Here is an 11965-nt window from a genome sequence, read left to right on the forward strand (position 1 = left end):
GAACAACACCTGTGGGTATAAGGGCCGCCCCCAGCTCTTGCACTGCTCCTGTTGGAGTATGAAGTTCCCTTAAGAGAAGGCAAAAAGTGAAGAAAAAGGTCTAGCGTGAAGTAGTGCAAAGGGCTGCCAGCAGCCAGGCTGCAAAGTAGAAGAGGAGTAAGTGAGAAGCCTGTCTCTGCCTACGGCCACACCACCCTGAACACGCCCGATCTCGTCTGATCTCGGAAGCTAAGCAGGGTCGGGCCTGGTTAGTACTTGGATGGGAGTCCGCCTGGGAATACCAGGTGCTGTAGGCTTTTGCTTTTCCTCACTTCCACCAGCAGGGGTCACTCTCCTCTATGCCATTTTTACATTCACTTTTTACACTGCACACTTGCTTCTTTTACATTCGCTTTCTCTCTTGCACTCTTTAGGCCTTGCAAAATCCTAGTATTCTCAGTCTTACCGCTATCACTCTTAGCAGCCGCAGCGGGCGTGGTGGCCACCAGCGTTGTGGCTTTTTACTTTTAATAATAGCAGGCTTCATTTCCATAGTATCTGGGCCTCCCGCCGGGCTGGAAGCCATAGCTAGTAACCTGCAGACCAATTTACAGGGCAACACAGGCTGAACATCTTTGCAGACAACGTGCCCTAAGAAAAGAGAAGCTGACTGAAAAGCAGCTTCGCTTCCAGGCACGGGCAACCATCTCAACTTCTTCCTTAGCCGACTCCTGGACAATGGGCTCTGGTCCAGCTTGCTCTTTCTTTCACCCCCGGGATGGTTTCTTAGCCCTGCGCAGACCTTGCGCCCAGCCCTTTTGAAAGAGGGCGGCTGCGGCCTGTGACTGGTTGCTGAACAACACTTGTGGGTATAAGGGCCGCCCCCAGCTCTTGCACTGCTCCTGTTGGAGTATGAAGTTCCCTTAAGAGAAGGCAAAAAGTGAAGAAAAAGGTCTAGCGTGAAGTAGTGCAAAGAGCTGCCAGCAGCCAGGCTGCAAAGTAGAAGAGGAGTAAGTGAGAAGCTTGTCTCCGCCTACGGCCACACCACCCTGAACACGCCCGATCTCGTCTGATCTCGGAAGCTAAGCAGGGTCGGGCCTGGTTAGTACTTGGATGGGAGACCGCCTGGGAATACCAGGTGCTGTAGGCTTTTGCTTTTCCTCACTTCCACCAGCAGGGGTCACTCTCCTCTATGCCATTTTTACATTCACTTTTTACACTGCACACTTGCTTCTGTTACATTCGCTTTCTCTCTTGCACTCTTTAGGCCTTGCAAAATCCTAGTATTCTCAGTCTTACCGCTATCACTCTTAGCAGCCGCAGCGGGCGTGGTGGCCACCAGCGTTGTGGCTTTTTACTTTTAATAATAGCAGGCTTCATTTCCATGGTATCTGGGCCTCCCGCCGGGCTGGAAGCCATAGCTAGTAACCTGCAGACCAATTTACAGGGCAACACAGGCTGAACATCTTTGCAGACAACGTGCCCTAAGAAAAGAGAAGCTGACTGAAAAGCAGCTTCGCTTCCAGGCACGGGCAACCATCTCAACTTCTTCCTTAGCCGACTCCTGGACAATGGGCTCTGGTCCAGCTTGCTCTTTCTTTCACCCCCGGGATGGTTTCTTAGCCCTGCGCAGACCTTGCGCCCAGCCCTTTTGAAAGAGGGCGGCTGCGGCCTGTGACTGGTTGCTGAACAACACCTGTGGGTATAAGGGCCGCCCCCAGCTCTTGCACTGCTCCTGTTGGAGTATGAAGTTCCCTTAAGAGAAGGCAAAAAGTGAAGAAAAAGGTCTAGCGTGAAGTAGTGCAAAGGGCTGCCAGCAGCCAGGCTGCAAAGTAGAAGAGGAGTAAGTGAGAAGCCTGTCTCTGCCTACGGCCACACCACCCTGAACACGCCCGATCTCATCTGATCTCGGAAGCTAAGCAGGGTCGGGCCTGGTTAGTACTTGGATGGGAGACCGCCTGGGAATACCAGGTGCTGTAGGCTTTTGCTTTTCCTCACTTCCACCAGCAGGGGTCACTCTCCTCTATGCCATTTTTACATTCACTTTTTACACTGCACACTTGCTTCTTTTACATTCGCTTTCTCTCTTGCACTCTTTAGGCCTTGCAAAATCCTAGTATTCTCAGTCTTACCGCTATCACTCTTAGCAGCCGCAGCGGGCGTGGTGGCCACCAGCGTTGTGGCTTTTTACTTTTAATAATAGCAGGCTTCATTTCCATAGTATCTGGGCCTCCCGCCGGGCTGGAAGCCATAGCTAGTAACCTGCAGACCAATTTACAGGGCAACACAGGCTGAACATCTTTGCAGACAACGTGCCCTAAGAAAAGAGAAGCTGACTGAAAAGCAGCTTCGCTTCCAGGCACGGGCAACCATCTCAACTTCTTCCTTAGCCGACTCCTGGACAATGGGCTCTGGTCCAGCTTGCTCTTTCTTTCACCCCCGGGATGGTTTCTTAGCCCTGCGCAGACCTTGCGCCCAGCCCTTTTGAAAGAGGGCGGCTGCGGCCTGTGACTGGTTGCTGAACAACACCTGTGGGTATAAGGGCCGCCCCCAGCTCTTGCACTGCTCCTGTTGGAGTATGAAGTTCCCTTAAGAGAAGGCAAAAAGTGAAGAAAAAGGTCTAGCGTGAAGTAGTGCAAAGAGCTGCCAGCAGCCAGGCTGCAAAGTAGAAGAGGAGTAAGTGAGAAGCCTGTCTCCGCCTACGGCCACACCACCCTGAACACGCCCGATCTCGTCTGATCTCGGAAGCTAAGCAGGGTCGGGCCTGGTTAGTACTTGGATGGGAGACCGCCTGGGAATACCAGGTGCTGTAGGCTTTTGCTTTTCCTCACTTCCACCAGCAGGGGTCACTCTCCTCTATGCCATTTTTACATTCACTTTTTACACTGCACACTTGCTTCTTTTACATTCGCTTTCTCTCTTGCACTCTTTAGGCCTTGCAAAATCCTAGTATTCTCAGTCTTACCGCTATCACTCTTAGCAGCCGCAGCGGGCGTGGTGGCCACCAGCGTTGTGGCTTTTTACTTTTAATAATAGCAGGCTTCATTTCCATAGTATCTGGGCCTCCCGCCGGGCTGGAAGCCATAGCTAGTAACCTGCAGACCAATTTACAGGGCAACACAGGCTGAACATCTTTGCAGACAACGCGCCCTAAGAAAAGAGAAGCTGACTGAAAAGCAGCTTCGCTTCCAGGCACGGGCAACCATCTCAACTTCTTCCTTAGCCGACTACTGGACAATGGGCTCTGGTCCAGCTTGCTCTTTCTTTCACCCCCGGGATGGTTTCTTAGCCCTGCGCAGACCTTGCGCCCAGCCCTTTTGAAAGAGGGCGGCTGCGGCCTGTGACTGGTTGCTGAACAACACCTGTGGGTATAAGGGCCGCCCCCCAGCTCTTGCACTGCTCCTGTTGGAGTATGAAGTTCCCTTAAGAGAAGGCAAAAAGTGAAGAAGAAGGTCTAGCGTGAAGTAGTGCAAAGAGCTGCCAGCAGCCAGGCTGCAAAGTAGAAGAGGAGTAAGTGAGAAGCCTGTCTCTGCCTACGGCCACACCACCCTGAACACGCCCGATCTCGTCTGATCTCGGAAGCTAAGCAGGGTCAGGCCTGGTTAGTACTTGGATGGGAGACCGCCTGGGAATACCAGGTGCTGTAGGCTTTTGCTTTTCCTCACTTCCACCAGCAGGGGTCACTCTCCTCTATGCCATTTTTACATTCACTTTTTACACTGCACACTTGCTTCTTTTACATTCGCTTTCTCTCTTGCACTCTTTAGGCCTTGCAAAATCCTAGTATTCTCAGTCTTACCGCTATCACTCTTAGCAGCCGCAGCGGGCGTGGTGGCCACCAGCGTTGTGGCTTTTTACTTTTAATAATAGCAGGCTTCATTTCCATAGTATCTGGGCCTCCCGCCGGGCTGGAAGCCATAGCTAGTAACCTGCAGACCAATTTACAGGGCAACACAGGCTGAACATCTTTGCAGACAACGTGCCCTAAGAAAAGAGAAGCTGACTGAAAAGCAGCTTCGCTTCCAGGCACGGGCAACCATCTCAACTTCTTCCTTAGCCGACTCCTGGACAATGGGCTCTGGTCCAGCTTGCTCTTTCTTTCACCCCCGGGATGGTTTCTTAGCCCTGCGCAGACCTTGCGCCCAGCCCTTTTGAAAGAGGGCGGCTGCGGCCTGTGACTGGTTGCTGAACAACACCTGTGGGTATAAGGGCCGCCCCCAGCTCTTGCACTGCTCCTGTTGGAGTATGAAGTTCCCTTAAGAGAAGGCAAAAAGTGAAGAAAAAGGTCTAGCGTGAAGTAGTGCAAAGAGCTGCCAGCAGCCAGGCTGCAAAGTAGAAGAGGAGTAAGTGAGAAGCTTGTCTCCGCCTACGGCCACACCACCCTGAACACGCCCGATCTCGTCTGATCTCGGAAGCTAAGCAGGGTCGGGCCTGGTTAGTACTTGGATGGGAGACCGCCTGGGAATACCAGGTGCTGTAGGCTTTTGCTTTTCCTCACTTCCACCAGCAGGGGTCACTCTCCTCTATGCCATTTTTACATTCACTTTTTACACTGCACACTTGCTTCTTTTACATTCGCTTTCTCTCTTGCACTCTTTAGGCCTTGCAAAATCCTAGTATTCTCAGTCTTACCGCTATCACTCTTAGCAGCCGCAGCGGGCGTGGTGGCCACCAGCGTTGTGGCTTTTTACTTTTAATAATAGCAGGCTTCATTTCCATAGTATCTGGGCCTCCCGCCGGGCTGGAAGCCATAGCTAGTAACCTGCAGACCAATTTACAGGGCAACACAGGCTGAACATCTTTGCAGACAACGTGCCCTAAGAAAAGAGAAGCTGACTGAAAAGCAGCTTCGCTTCCAGGCACGGGCAACCATCTCAACTTCTTCCTTAGCCGACTCCTGGACAATGGGCTCTGGTCCAGCTTGCTCTTTCTTTCACCCCCGGGATGGTTTCTTAGCCCTGCGCAGACCTTGCGCCCAGCCCTTTTGAAAGAGGGCGGCTGCGGCCTGTGACTGGTTGCTGAACAACACCTGTGGGTATAAGGGCCGCCCCCAGCTCTTGCACTGCTCCTGTTGGAGTATGAAGTTCCCTTAAGAGAAGGCAAAAAGTGAAGAAAAAGGTCTAGCGTGAAGTAGTGCAAAGAGCTGCCAGCAGCCAGGCTGCAAAGTAGAAGAGGAGTAAGTGAGAAATTTGTCTCCGCCTACGGCCACACCACCCTGAACACGCCCGATCTCGTCTGATCTCGGAAGCTAAGCAGGGTCGGGCCTGGTTAGTACTTGGATGGGAGACCGCCTGGGAATACCAGGTGCTGTAGGCTTTTGCTTTTCCTCACTTCCACCAGCAGGGGTCACTCTCCTCTATGCCATTTTTACATTCACTTTTTACACTGCACACTTGCTTCTTTTACATTCGCTTTCTCTCTTGCACTCTTTAGGCCTTGCAAAATCCTAGTATTCTGTCTTACCGCTATCACTCTTAGCAGCCGCAGCGGGCGTGGTGGCCACCAGCGTTGTGGCTTTTTACTTTTAATAATAGCAGGCTTCATTTCCATAGTATCTGGGCCTCCCGCCGGGCTGGAAGCCATAGCTAGTAACCTGCAGACCAATTTACAGGGCAACACAGGCTGAACATCTTTGCAGACAACGCGCCCTAAGAAAAGAGAAGCTGACTGAAAAGCAGCTTCGCTTCCAGGCACGGGCAACCATCTCAACTTCTTCCTTAGCCGACTACTGGACAATGGGCTCTGGTCCAGCTTGCTCTTTCTTTCACCCCCGGGATGGTTTCTTAGCCCTGCGCAGACCTTGCGCCCAGCCCTTTTGAAAGAGGGCGGCTGCGGCCTGTGACTGGTTGCTGAACAACACCTGTGGGTATAAGGGCCGCCCCCCAGCTCTTGCACTGCTCCTGTTGGAGTATGAAGTTCCCTTAAGAGAAGGCAAAAAGTGAAGAAGAAGGTCTAGCGTGAAGTAGTGCAAAGAGCTGCCAGCAGCCAGGCTGCAAAGTAGAAGAGGAGTAAGTGAGAAGCCTGTCTCTGCCTACGGCCACACCACCCTGAACACGCCCGATCTCGTCTGAACTCGGAAGCTAAGCAGGGTCGGGCCTGGTTAGTACTTGGATGGGAGTCCGCCTGGGAATACCAGGTGCTGTAGGCTTTTGCTTTTCCTCACTTCCACCAGCAGGGGTCACTCTCCTCTATGCCATTTTTACATTCACTTTTTACACTGCACACTTGCTTCTTTTACATTCGCTTTCTCTCTTGCACTCTTTAGGCCTTGCAAAATCCTAGTATTCTCAGTCTTACCGCTATCACTCTTAGCAGCCGCAGCGGGCGTGGTGGCCACCAGCGTTGTGGCTTTTTACTTTTAATAATAGCAGGCTTCATTTCCATAGTATCTGGGCCTCCCGCCGGGCTGGAAGCCATAGCTAGTAACCTGCAGACCAATTTACAGGGCAACACAGGCTGAACATCTTTGCAGACAACGTGCCCTAAGAAAAGAGAAGCTGACTGAAAAGCAGCTTCGCTTCCAGGCACGGGCAACCATCTCAACTTCTTCCTTAGCCGACTCCTGGACAATGGGCTCTGGTCCAGCTTGCTCTTTCTTTCACCCCCGGGATGGTTTCTTAGCCCTGCGCAGACCTTGCGCCCAGCCCTTTTGAAAGAGGGCGGCTGCGGCCTGTGACTGGTTGCTGAACAACACCTGTGGGTATAAGGGCCGCCCCCAGCTCTTGCACTGCTCCTGTTGGAGTATGAAGTTCCCTTAAGAGAAGGCAAAAAGTGAAGAAAAAGGTCTAGCGTGAAGTAGTGCAAAGAGCTGCCAGCAGCCAGGCTGCAAAGTAGAAGAGGAGTAAGTGAGAAGCTTGTCTCCGCCTACGGCCACACCACCCTGAACACGCCCGATCTCGTCTGATCTCGGAAGCTAAGCAGGGTCGGGCCTGGTTAGTACTTGGATGGGAGACCGCCTGGGAATACCAGGTGCTGTAGGCTTTTGCTTTTCCTCACTTCCACCAGCAGGGGTCACTCTCCTCTATGCCATTTTTACATTCACTTTTTACACTGCACACTTGCTTCTGTTACATTCGCTTTCTCTCTTGCACTCTTTAGGCCTTGCAAAATCCTAGTATTCTCAGTCTTACCGCTATCACTCTTAGCAGCCGCAGCGGGCGTGGTGGCCACCAGCGTTGTGGCTTTTTACTTTTAATAATAGCAGGCTTCATTTCCATAGTATCTGGGCCTCCCGCCGGGCTGGAAGCCATAGCTAGTAACCTGCAGACCAATTTACAGGGCAACACAGGCTGAACATCTTTGCAGACAACGCGCCCTAAGAAAAGAGAAGCTGACTGAAAAGCAGCTTCGCTTCCAGGCACGGGCAACCATCTCAACTTCTTCCTTAGCCGACTCCTGGACAATGGGCTCTGGTCCAGCTTGCTCTTTCTTTCACCCCCGGGATGGTTTCTTAGCCCTGCGCAGACCTTGCGCCCAGCCCTTTTGAAAGAGGGCGGCTGCGGCCTGTGACTGGTTGCTGAACAACACCTGTGGGTATAAGGGCCGCCCCCCAGCTCTTGCACTGCTCCTGTTGGAGTATGAAGTTCCCTTAAGAGAAGGCAAAAAGTGAAGAAGAAGGTCTAGCGTGAAGTAGTGCAAAGAGCTGCCAGCAGCCAGGCTGCAAAGTAGAAGAGGAGTAAGTGAGAAGCCTGTCTCTGCCTACGGCCACACCACCCTGAACACGCCCGATCTCGTCTGATCTCGGAAGCTAAGCAGGGTCGGGCCTGGTTAGTACTTGGATGGGAGACCGCCTGGGAATACCAGGTGCTGTAGGCTTTTGCTTTTCCTCACTTCCACCAGCAGGGGTCACTCTCCTCTATGCCATTTTTACATTCACTTTTTACACTGCACACTTGCTTCTTTTACATTCGCTTTCTCTCTTGCACTCTTTAGGCCTTGCAAAATCCTAGTATTCTCAGTCTTACCGCTATCACTCTTAGCAGCCGCAGCGGGCGTGGTGGCCACCAGCGTTGTGGCTTTTTACTTTTAATAATAGCAGGCTTCATTTCCATAGTATCTGGGCCTCCCGCCGGGCTGGAAGCCATAGCTAGTAACCTGCAGACCAATTTACAGGGCAACACAGGCTGAACATCTTTGCAGACAACGTGCCCTAAGAAAAGAGAAGCTGACTGAAAAGCAGCTTCGCTTCCAGGCACGGGCAACCATCTCAACTTCTTCCTTAGCCGACTCCTGGACAATGGGCTCTGGTCCAGCTTGCTCTTTCTTTCACCCCCGGGATGGTTTCTTAGCCCTGCGCAGACCTTGCGCCCAGCCCTTTTGAAAGAGGGCGGCTGCGGCCTGTGACTGGTTGCTGAACAACACCTGTGGGTATAAGGGCCGCCCCCAGCTCTTGCACTGCTCCTGTTGGAGTATGAAGTTCCCTTAAGAGAAGGCAAAAAGTGAAGAAAAAGGTCTAGCGTGAAGTAGTGCAAAGGGCTGCCAGCAGCCAGGCTGCAAAGTAGAAGAGGAGTAAGTGAGAAGCCTGTCTCTGCCTAGGGCCACACCACCCTGAACACGCCCGATCTCGTCTGATCTCGGAAGCTAAGCAGGGTCGGGCCTGGTTAGTACTTGGATGGGAGACCGCCTGGGAATACCAGGTGCTGTAGGCTTTTGCTTTTCCTCACTTCCACCAGCAGGGGTCACTCTCCTCTATGCCATTTTTACATTCACTTTTTACACTGCACACTTGCTTCTTTTACATTCGCTTTCTCTCTTGCACTCTTTAGGCCTTGCAAAATCCTAGTATTCTCAGTCTTACCGCTATCACTCTTAGCAGCCGCAGCGGGCGTGGTGGCCACCAGCGTTGTGGCTTTTTACTTTTAATAATAGCAGGCTTCATTTCCATAGTATCTGGGCCTCCCGCCGGGCTGGAAGCCATAGCTAGTAACCTGCAGACCAATTTACAGGGCAACACAGGCTGAACATCTTTGCAGACAACGCGCCCTAAGAAAAGAGAAGCTGACTGAAAAGCAGCTTCGCTTCCAGGCACGGGCAACCATCTCAACTTCTTCCTTAGCCGACTACTGGACAATGGGCTCTGGTCCAGCTTGCTCTTTCTTTCACCCCCGGGATGGTTTCTTAGCCCTGCGCAGACCTTGCGCCCAGCCCTTTTGAAAGAGGGCGGCTGCGGCCTGTGACTGGTTGCTGAACAACACCTGTGGGTATAAGGGCTGCCCCCCAGCTCTTGCACTGCTCCTGTTGGAGTATGAAGTTCCCTTAAGAGAAGGCAAAAAGTGAAGAAGAAGGTCTAGCGTGAAGTAGTGCAAAGAGCTGCCAGCAGCCAGGCTGCAAAGTAGAAGAGGAGTAAGTGAGAAGCCTGTCTCTGCCTACGGCCACACCACCCTGTACACGCCCGATCTCGTCTGATCTCGGAAGCTAAGCAGGGTCGGGCCTGGTTAGTACTTGGATGGGAGACCGCCTGGGAATACCAGGTGCTGTAGGCTTTTGCTTTTCCTCACTTCCACCAGCAGGGGTCACTCTCCTCTATGCCATTTTTACATTCACTTTTTACACTGCACACTTGCTTCTTTTACATTCGCTTTCTCTCTTGCACTCTTTAGGCCTTGCAAAATCCTAGTATTCTCAGTCTTACCGCTATCACTCTTAGCAGCCGCAGCGGGCGTGGTGGCCACCAGCGTTGTGGCTTTTTACTTTTAATAATAGCAGGCTTCATTTCCATAGTATCTGGGCCTCCCGCCGGGCTGGAAGCCATAGCTAGTAACCTGCAGACCAATTTACAGGGCAACACAGGCTGAACATCTTTGCAGACAACGCGCCCTAAGAAAAGAGAAGCTGACTGAAAAGCAGCTTCGCTTCCAGGCACGGGCAACCATCTCAACTTCTTCCTTAGCCGACTACTGGACAATGGGCTCTGGTCCAGCTTGCTCTTTCTTTCACCCCCGGGATGGTTTCTTAGCCCTGCGCAGACCTTGCGCCCAGCCCTTTTGAAAGAGGGCGGCTGCGGCCTGTGACTGGTTGCTGAACAACACCTGTGGGTATAAGGGCCGCCCCCCAGCTCTTGCACTGCTCCTGTTGGAGTATGAAGTTCCCTTAAGAGAAGGCAAAAAGTGAAGAAGAAGGTCTAGCGTGAAGTAGTGCAAAGAGCTGCCAGCAGCCAGGCTGCAAAGTAGAAGAGGAGTAAGTGAGAAGCCTGTCTCTGCCTACGGCCACACCACCCTGAACACGCCCGATCTCGTCTGATCTCGGAAGCTAAGCAGGGTCGGGCCTGGTTAGTACTTGGATGGGAGACCGCCTGGGAATACCAGGTGCTGTAGGCTTTTGCTTTTCCTCACTTCCACCAGCAGGGGTCACTCTCCTCTATGCCATTTTTACATTCACTTTTTACACTGCACACTTGCTTCTTTTACATTCGCTTTCTCTCTTGCACTCTTTAGGCCTTGCAAAATCCTAGTATTCTCAGTCTTACCGCTATCACTCTTAGCAGCCGCAGCGGGCGTGGTGGCCACCAGCGTTGTGGCTTTTTACTTTTAATAATAGCAGGCTTCATTTCCATAGTATCTGGGCCTCCCGCCGGGCTGGAAGCCATAGCTAGTAACCTGCAGACCAATTTACAGGGCAACACAGGCTGAACATCTTTGCAGACAACGTGCCCTAAGAAAAGAGAAGCTGACTGAAAAGCAGCTTCGCTTCCAGGCACGGGCAACCATCTCAACTTCTTCCTTAGCCGACTACTGGACAATGGGCTCTGGTCCAGCTTGCTCTTTCTTTCACCCCCGGGATGGTTTCTTAGCCCTGCGCAGACCTTGCGCCCAGCCCTTTTGAAAGAGGGCGGCTGCGGCCTGTGACTGGTTGCTGAACAACACCTGTGGGTATAAGGGCTGCCCCCCAGCTCTTGCACTGCTCCTGTTGGAGTATGAAGTTCCCTTAAGAGAAGGCAAAAAGTGAAGAAGAAGGTCTAGCGTGAAGTAGTGCAAAGAGCTGCCAGCAGCCAGGCTGCAAAGTAGAAGAGGAGTAAGTGAGAAGCCTGTCTCTGCCTACGGCCACACCACCCTGTACACGCCCGATCTCGTCTGATCTCGGAAGCTAAGCAGGGTCGGGCCTGGTTAGTACTTGGATGGGAGACCGCCTGGGAATACCAGGTGCTGTAGGCTTTTGCTTTTCCTCACTTCCACCAGCAGGGGTCACTCTCCTCTATGCCATTTTTACATTCACTTTTTACACTGCACACTTGCTTCTTTTACATTCGCTTTCTCTCTTGCACTCTTTAGGCCTTGCAAAATCCTAGTATTCTCAGTCTTACCGCTATCACTCTTAGCAGCCGCAGCGGGCGTGGTGGCCACCAGCGTTGTGGCTTTTTACTTTTAATAATAGCAGGCTTCATTTCCATAGTATCTGGGCCTCCCGCCGGGCTGGAAGCCATAGCTAGTAACCTGCAGACCAATTTACAGGGCAACACAGGCTGAACATCTTTGCAGACAACGTGCCCTAAGAAAAGAGAAGCTGACTGAAAAGCAGCTTCGCTTCCAGGCACGGGCAACCATCTCAACTTCTTCCTTAGCCGACTCCTGGACAATGGGCTCTGGTCCAGCTTGCTCTTTCTTTCACCCCCGGGATGGTTTCTTAGCCCTGCGCAGACCTTGCGCCCAGCCCTTTTGAAAGAGGGCGGCTGCGGCCTGTGACTGGTTGCTGAACAACACCTGTGGGTATAAGGGCCGCCCCCAGCTCTTGCACTGCTCCTGTTGGAGTATGAAGTTCCCTTAAGAGAAGGCAAAAAGTGAAGAAGAAGGTCTAGCGTGAAGTAGTGCAAAGAGCTGCCAGCAGCCAGGCTGCAAAGTAGAAGAGGAGTAAGTGAGAAGCCTGTCTTTGCCTACGGCCACACCACCCTGAACACGCCCGATCTCGTCTGATCTCGGAAGCTAAGCAGGGTCGGGCCTGGTTAGTACTTGGATGGGAGACCGCCTGGGAATACCAGGTGCTGTAGGCTTTT

At 52.3% G+C, this 11965-nt stretch overlaps 15 non-coding genes across 15 annotated transcripts; all 15 read left to right on the top strand.

Moving 5' to 3' along the window:
* The first annotated feature begins 177 nt into the window (after positions 1–177).
* Positions 178–296, top strand: LOC142189770 (5S ribosomal RNA). The gene has a single exon (XR_012713725.1). It is a non-coding gene; the product is annotated as a 5S ribosomal RNA (ribosomal RNA).
* A 714-nt stretch (positions 297–1010) lies between these two features.
* LOC142191191 (5S ribosomal RNA) lies at positions 1011–1129 on the top strand. Its single transcript, XR_012714799.1, has one exon. It is a non-coding gene; the product is annotated as a 5S ribosomal RNA (ribosomal RNA).
* A 714-nt stretch (positions 1130–1843) lies between these two features.
* On the top strand, positions 1844–1962 carry LOC142190528 (5S ribosomal RNA). The gene has a single exon (XR_012714256.1). It is a non-coding gene; the product is annotated as a 5S ribosomal RNA (ribosomal RNA).
* A 714-nt stretch (positions 1963–2676) lies between these two features.
* LOC142191192 (5S ribosomal RNA) lies at positions 2677–2795 on the top strand. Its single transcript, XR_012714800.1, has one exon. It is a non-coding gene; the product is annotated as a 5S ribosomal RNA (ribosomal RNA).
* Positions 2796–3510: 715 nt separating this feature from the next.
* Positions 3511–3629, top strand: LOC142189988 (5S ribosomal RNA). The gene has a single exon (XR_012713929.1). It is a non-coding gene; the product is annotated as a 5S ribosomal RNA (ribosomal RNA).
* Positions 3630–4343: 714 nt separating this feature from the next.
* On the top strand, positions 4344–4462 carry LOC142191193 (5S ribosomal RNA). Its single transcript, XR_012714801.1, has one exon. It is a non-coding gene; the product is annotated as a 5S ribosomal RNA (ribosomal RNA).
* A 714-nt stretch (positions 4463–5176) lies between these two features.
* Positions 5177–5295, top strand: LOC142191195 (5S ribosomal RNA). The gene has a single exon (XR_012714802.1). It is a non-coding gene; the product is annotated as a 5S ribosomal RNA (ribosomal RNA).
* A 713-nt stretch (positions 5296–6008) lies between these two features.
* On the top strand, positions 6009–6127 carry LOC142189729 (5S ribosomal RNA). The gene has a single exon (XR_012713686.1). It is a non-coding gene; the product is annotated as a 5S ribosomal RNA (ribosomal RNA).
* A 714-nt stretch (positions 6128–6841) lies between these two features.
* Positions 6842–6960, top strand: LOC142191196 (5S ribosomal RNA). Its single transcript, XR_012714803.1, has one exon. It is a non-coding gene; the product is annotated as a 5S ribosomal RNA (ribosomal RNA).
* Positions 6961–7675: 715 nt separating this feature from the next.
* On the top strand, positions 7676–7794 carry LOC142191198 (5S ribosomal RNA). Its single transcript, XR_012714805.1, has one exon. It is a non-coding gene; the product is annotated as a 5S ribosomal RNA (ribosomal RNA).
* Positions 7795–8508: 714 nt separating this feature from the next.
* Positions 8509–8627, top strand: LOC142189900 (5S ribosomal RNA). The gene has a single exon (XR_012713848.1). It is a non-coding gene; the product is annotated as a 5S ribosomal RNA (ribosomal RNA).
* A 715-nt stretch (positions 8628–9342) lies between these two features.
* On the top strand, positions 9343–9461 carry LOC142189727 (5S ribosomal RNA). The gene has a single exon (XR_012713684.1). It is a non-coding gene; the product is annotated as a 5S ribosomal RNA (ribosomal RNA).
* Positions 9462–10176: 715 nt separating this feature from the next.
* Positions 10177–10295, top strand: LOC142191199 (5S ribosomal RNA). The gene has a single exon (XR_012714806.1). It is a non-coding gene; the product is annotated as a 5S ribosomal RNA (ribosomal RNA).
* A 715-nt stretch (positions 10296–11010) lies between these two features.
* On the top strand, positions 11011–11129 carry LOC142189728 (5S ribosomal RNA). The gene has a single exon (XR_012713685.1). It is a non-coding gene; the product is annotated as a 5S ribosomal RNA (ribosomal RNA).
* Positions 11130–11843: 714 nt separating this feature from the next.
* Positions 11844–11962, top strand: LOC142191200 (5S ribosomal RNA). The gene has a single exon (XR_012714808.1). It is a non-coding gene; the product is annotated as a 5S ribosomal RNA (ribosomal RNA).
* Positions 11963–11965: the final 3 nt, after the last annotated feature.

Source organism: Leptodactylus fuscus, chromosome 1, assembly GCF_031893055.1.
Source record: "Leptodactylus fuscus isolate aLepFus1 chromosome 1, aLepFus1.hap2, whole genome shotgun sequence".
In the NCBI taxonomy this organism is placed as follows: Eukaryota; Metazoa; Chordata; class Amphibia; order Anura; family Leptodactylidae; genus Leptodactylus; species Leptodactylus fuscus.